The sequence below is a fragment of the Vitis vinifera genome, chromosome 18 (genome assembly GCF_030704535.1).
Source record: "Vitis vinifera cultivar Pinot Noir 40024 chromosome 18, ASM3070453v1".
Lineage (NCBI taxonomy): Eukaryota > Viridiplantae > Streptophyta > Magnoliopsida > Vitales > Vitaceae > Vitis > Vitis vinifera.
The window spans coordinates 19086200-19093451 of record NC_081822.1 but is presented as its reverse complement, the minus strand read 5'-3'; positions in this window follow the sequence as shown (position 1 = coordinate 19093451).

Here is a 7252-nt window from a genome sequence, read left to right as displayed (position 1 = left end):
TGTTACTTACTACTTTATCAACTTTACATCATCATCATCATCAGTTACTAATATGTCATCAATATATACAAACATAAAAATAGACTTTCCATTTACTTTATGGATGATTATAGATGAATAAACTTGCATTTGACATGGGATGTTAAACCATAAAAACAATTTCTTACAATCACCATTTAGAAAAGCATTATTCATATCTAAACGAATTTTATAATATATAGATTTGGGGATTATGTTGTCCTCTTAAACCAAACATTAGATAGAAAATTATATAGGCTAAAGATGATTCCATAAAATAGTACATTAATAAGATGTTTAACAAGGATAACTTGGCTAATCATTAGTTTATAATATTACCTTTTTTTGGCAAACATTTTGTAACTTTAAATTGATTTCTTGGATTTTAATCCAATAGATTTTTTAGAATGAGATTATTCAAATGAAGAAGAAGAGAGTAACAATAGTGTGTTTCCACATATCATATAAATAACAATAATAAAAACTTGAACAAAAAACATTACTCAAAGATTAATATAATCATAGTTATTATTCATAAAATTAATTGATATTATAGATCGATATTATTCTTATTATACCCATATAGAGCATATGATCAACAATAACAATGACAAACGTGACGACCGCTAGATAATTTTTTGCACCATCCACCTTTTGGACAATCTATGATACAGTATGTCCAATATTTTCCACCATTTGGATCATCATCTTTGCCGGGAATACAATGTCCAAGTTCTGGGTGATCTTTGCAACACCTTCCATCTTGTTAACTAACCACTTCCATGCATATTGAAAACATGAATAGCCAAACTCATCAATATGACATGCATTATAATCAATTGACTTACTAGTATCTATCCTAAAGTTTGTTACATAATTTCTAGCTAGAACCCCTTTTCTACAAATTCACATATATATGTATATATTATGTCATGATCAAAGATTGAAAAATGTTTATTTCAATACAATTTTGTTTACTACATGTTTTCTAGGTAAAATTAATATGAAATATATCTTCATTGAATAACTATATCTAATGAAAATCATATGAAAATTATTCAATAAATAGATTCTACAAAGTTGAAATCAAAGATTTAAAAATTATTCCATTATAATATTATAATATGCTTTGCACAATTTGTAATTAAAAAGAAAATATTAACAAGCCTAAACCTACAATTAAAATAATGGATGTTTGAAAGATGGATAAATGGACAATTATTAATATAAGTGGTATAGATAAAACCAACCTATGGACAATATGACAACCATAACAAGGAAAAATGACCCAAAACTCTTGATTTGGCCATCTCTTTTGATTCAAAATTTTGGTTGTAGTTTTTCAATAAAATTGGAGTATGAAATCATTGAGAAAAGTTTCTTGAAAATTATTCTTATATCTCTTTTTGTATGAGAGGTGATTCTCTATTTATATGTATTGAAATGGTACAACCTTTTAATAATATCAAAACTATCTAATAATTAATTACAGTTGTATATGGCTTAATATGGTGAAAAATCTCAATTATAACGAGATTTCATGGGTATAGGAAGATTTCCAATAAGTAAAGAATACCAACAAAAGGAAATAGAAAACTAACTAAAAAAAATTAAATCCGAATAAATATTAATTACAATAAGCTTTGTAAAGTCAATGTATCTCATAAAAATAAAAAATAAAAATAATAAAAAAATTTCAAAAGAGAATTAATTTCAATATTGAAAAAGGAAATTGTGGACCCCTTTTGGCTGGCCACCCCAGGGAGTAAAACATCTTTATTTTTTGGAGAAGTAGGGGACGGCTTCCATGCTCAGCTACTTGAGAAGCGTAGCCTTGGACGCGACCACCTCGCCATGGTAGTGGTTGGAGTTTTAGAGAAAATGATGATCTGAGCATGCAGGGGAGCTGGTAGCAACTAGTGAGAGAAGAAAAACTGGATGGAAAAGACATGAAGAAAAAAAGGAGGGTGGGTCGGCTGATTTAGGGAGATTGAGACTTGAGAAAGTAGGAAGGCAGGTGAGGTTGGACTCAGAAGAGGATTTAGGGGAATGGAGACGTAGTGGATTTTTTTTTTAGAGTAGAGAGGATGGAGAGCTAAAGGAGAGGAGGCAAGAAGGAGCTTCACTAGAGGAGCTCAAGTATGGTGGTTATGGGTACCTTAGCTTTGGGATTTCTTTATTTTCCTTCCTTGCTATTGTTGATCTTGAACACCGTTTGTTGTGGATTGGATCTTGTTGAATCTAAGCTCGCTTCACACTTGCTCTGTTTTGTTTTTTTTTTTTTTCTATTTCTTTGATTTCTCTTATAAATGAATGAGATATTGGATTGTTTTCTCGGAATTTGATATTGGTTTAATCGCATAAGTGCTCACTGTTCGTCCCACCCTCTTGTATCCATTCGGCACAACATGAAAATGAGTTTAGCATAATTTTAGAGGATGCTCTATTTCTTAAAATTCCTCCAAAGCTTCCATCAAAATCCCAAATTCATGCCTACCCATGAACCCCACGTGCATGTGATCTACATGCATGGACACGGCCAATCCCTTCCCAGTTGAATGATAAATCTCTTCATACCCACCATGTCCCCGACTTTCACGCTTGCCTAGCTCACCACCCTCTAATCTTTCATACCCATTGAAACTGTCTCCATACCCACATTTCCGTCCTTCTCACTCCTCAAACTCATCCCCATGCCCTCTACCCTCGGCTCATTCCCAAGACCGGCCGCCTCCTCCACATCGCTGCCGCTCATTCCATGCTAGTCACCCTCGTCCATTTCAACCGTAACAGATCTATTCTAAGTCCGGAGATATCTTGACTTATATGATAACCAAGTCCATCACCACCGCCAACCTATCTTCCGTTATCGAGCCACCTGAGGCTATTAGGGTTGTTGCTACAATGCACCGAATGCATCGCCATGGACAATCTGAATGACACGAGTGATCTTTTACCAAAGATTCCAGCAATGTCGCCGTTGTTCAGGACATCACCGAAGCGAGTTGCAGCGTACTTCGTGGACGTGCTTCAGGTGCATATAACCAACTCGTGCCTTGGTACCTACTCGCCTCTCACCACCTCTAGTTGGCTTTCACAGCGCCCCCATGTTCTCGGACAGTAGGACGAATTGGTCCGTTTTTAAAGAGAAGAACAAATGGCAGACTGCGATGGCGACTTCAAGTTTGTCGGTAGGGAAGGTGCGGCCGGTAACACTGTCACCATGTCATTAAAGGTAAAAGTGTCCTTTTTCAATTAATAACCCTTGGTATAAATTAGATTTTCCTTGTCTTTTTTATTCAAAAAACTCTATTAACCAAAAATAAGAGAATTGGAGAATGTAAGCTAAAGGTTTGAAGGTCTAGAGTTTGAAATTCATATTTTTCCAAGTAAGATTCTAAACCTAAATTAATATATTATATTCATTAGCTAGTTTTGAACACATTACATATTCTTTAGAAAATTTTAATTTAGATTAGGGTTAGTTTAGTTAATTTATTTTAAGATCAAAAAATTGAAATTATGAATATAGATTGTTTCATTGATGAAAATAGGGAAATTCAAAAAAAATTTAGATGAATAGATCTAAACAATGAAATTTTAAAAATTAAATGAGCAAATAAATATATGATTATATGTGGCTTAATGGATTGGAAAATAATAAGAAGAAGAATTGCATGTTTTTTGGATTTTAGATTTGAGGCACTATGTTGGGGTGGAAAAAAAATAATATGTAATCATGAGAGGCAAAGGGTGGTAGTGGAATAAATTAAAATAATAATAATGAGTAGAGTTGGTAGGGTTGTTGGAGTTATTAAAAGTACATGGGGTATTTTGTTAAGTAAGAGGGACATTGGGATTAATAAGAATAATGATAATAATAATTATAATTATAATTATAATTATTATAATAATAATAATAGTAAGAATTATGTGATTTGGATGCTTGTAAGTGACGTAAGAATAATAATAATAATAGTGAGAATTGTGTGATTTGGATGCTAGTAAGTGATGTAAGAATAATAAGAATAATAAGAATAAGAAGAATAATAAGAATAATGATAATAATAATAATAATAATGGTTGTTTGGATGTTGCGGGGTATCGAAAAAAATATAGTAATAATAATAGTAATTATTTAGTTTAAGTATACAAAAGAAATAAACGGTTAGAATAAGATTTGGAAGAAATACGAGTTTATAAAAAATTTGAAAATTCATTAAATTATATTATTATTGTTTAAGAAGTTGAGAATAATATTGGGTGGTAATAATATTAGCATGAGAAATTAATTAGGATCCCTAATACTAAATAAAATATTTTTAGGATTGTCAAATTTTTACCTTTAGATAATTGTGTATGATATTATGTTAGCTGAGGAGTATATTCGTCAAGCTAAATACTTCAAGTTTTTGAGCGCTACTTCAAGGTAAGGGAAATTAATGTAGATTTTTATAAAAGAAAATAATTTCCTTTTTTTTTATTGTATTTTGAAATGTGTAGAAATATTATTTTTATCTTTTCACATAGATCAAATACGTGTTTTGTATGGAAAGTATATTTTAATTGGGCACCATTTGTTATTTGATAACCAAAGATATTTTGAATGAATTTGATTTGACATAAGTATCGTTTCCACTTTGAGCCTTTGGACTTGAGGTGTGAAATAATCATCATGTCCTGGAGTGGGTTTTGGGGCGTGACATAATGCTTGTGCATTACACGAAAATTCAAAATTATTAGTATGATAGTTAAATGTCAACTAACATGAATATTAAATTAAAAAATATATTCAATATCATAAAATCATAATCTTTACTAGTTTAAAGAAATAAATAAATTTTAGGAAGAGAAAAGAATCATATGATAACCATCAAGAAACATAGCAACAGATATGCACCAGTTAAGATCCAAGATGTTAGACAACTGAGAAGTCTCAAATTGAAAAGTTGTTAGTAGAAGAAACTATTACCATCAGCTGTTAGGAACTATTAGCAACTTCATTTGTATATAAACCTAAAAGATCAATAACAGAAAGTAATGTGAATTTTCTCGTTCAAACTACTCCATTAAGATTTCTCCCATCATAGAAGAAACAAAAACTTTTTTTTATTATTCTTAACCAATAGGAATTTTTCATGAAAAAGTTATAATATTTTAATTAACATTTTTTAAACTTTTAAGACTATCATTAATTCCAACTCAAAATATATACAATAAAAGAGCTAAATTTTAAAAATAGGGGAAAAGAAAAAAAATGAAAAATAAGGACAAATAGAAACTAACTTAAAACGTTATTAATTTTTAATCCAATAAAACTTTACATTTCTATTTTTTTTTTTTTAATTTGAAACCCATTTTCAAGGAGGTAACATTTTTTCTTTTAAAATTCTGAAATATTAGTTCAAATATCACAATTCGTTTATTATAACAATGTTTGAATATAAGAAACATACAAAAAAAAAAAGAAAAGAAATAAAAGTGGTGTTATAGAGAAATACATAAATTAGAAAAGAAAATTCTCTTTTTAATAAAACATATAGATATAGAAATATCAATTTTTTACTCTCTGAATTGTGTACATTCATACATCTTTTCATTTTTCTATTGGGCATAACTCTCAACATTCCTTAAAAGAAATTAAGAGTTAAAAAAAATGTATAAATAAGTTTCTAATTTGAAGAATAATTACACATAAATATTTAAGATTATGAGGATTTAAAGAAAAACAAAATAAATTATTAAAAAATTCAATAAATAAAATTTTAAATAATAATAATTTAATGTGAATTGAGTAGAAAAATTATTAGTCTCTCGAACAAAACTATTTAAAATTAAAAAAATAGAAAAATAAATTAGGTTTAATTGAAGAAAGTTGGGATGAGGAAAGTTATTTGTAATAAATACTAACTACATTTAGTGAGAAATAAAAAATTAATAATGGAAACCGTTTTTTACTTCTATGCACTTTCTTTCTCTTTCTAATTTTTTTTTTCTAATTTGAAATTTAAACACGTACCATACCTATATCTATATCTATGCTACTCCATATCTATTACCAATAATCTAAACTTGATAGAAAATTTTGAAAAATCAAGTGTGTGGAGGATTTTTCTATTATAGGAAGACTTAACGGCAACGGGTGGAAGCTTATAGGGGAAGAAAGAAAAGCTGGAAGGGGGGGAAGGAACGGACGAGACTTTTTGGGGAGAGCTTGAGAAAGGGAGCTGGAAGCTGGGCTCGAGGGGATACTTGTCAGGGTATGGCCACATCATTTTTCTTGTTTCCGATTCTCTTCACTATTTTGCTCCATTTTCTATTGATTTTTTTTAGCATTTTCGTGTTGACTGAGAGTGGGCGTTGAGGATTACATGTTTGTTCCAACTATTTATTTGGTTTGGTTGGGATTGGTTTGGCACTGTATGGGTTTCTCTGTAAGATGCTTGCATTTTTGCTTAATCCCGCCATCACTAGTTTATCACCCATCACCATACCCATCCTATATCCATTTAGAGATCATTTCAGCTAGACGCGCAAGAATCCGAGGAAGTCCAGTTGTCTCAGGCAATAAAATGGCTCTCCATCTGCCGGTCCCATGCATGGCTTGATATAAAATTTGAAAATCCGGATTATCATTTACAGAGGTAGTTTGCAGGATCTATTGGGATGGTATTATGAAATATATGAAAGAGGATGAGCCCAACTATGATCGGGTTGTTGAACTCATGCTGGAAGTGAGGGATAAAATCTGCAATGTAGCTCCTCGGAGCTGGAAACCAGAGATCGTTGAAGCTAGTAAGCGGGATATCTGGAAACACTTAAGCTTAACCTCAATAGGCTGAGAGCTGTTCAAGCCCAGATCCAGAAGATCCTTGTGATTTCCACCAGCATTCTTGTTTGTCGACAAATCCTCATGAGTGAGGTAGCACTAGCCAACCTTGTGGAGATGGAAAACATGGTAGTTAGGTGTGGAGAAGAAGTCTCAGAGTTGTTGGGCCATTCCAAAGAGGCCCAACGTCTGAACCACTCTGTCAAGTAATGTTTCGTGTAGGTGATCTGGAAAGGTCTATCAAGTTCTATGAAGAGGCCTCGGGGATGAATAAAATAAATTATTAAATATGATTATAAGGAAATATATGTGAAAAACCAAATAAATAAAAAATTCTCACATCAAGGTCCACAAAAAGATTTCCAAATTTTCAAAATTGAAACCAAATAGCACCTACTTAAGAAA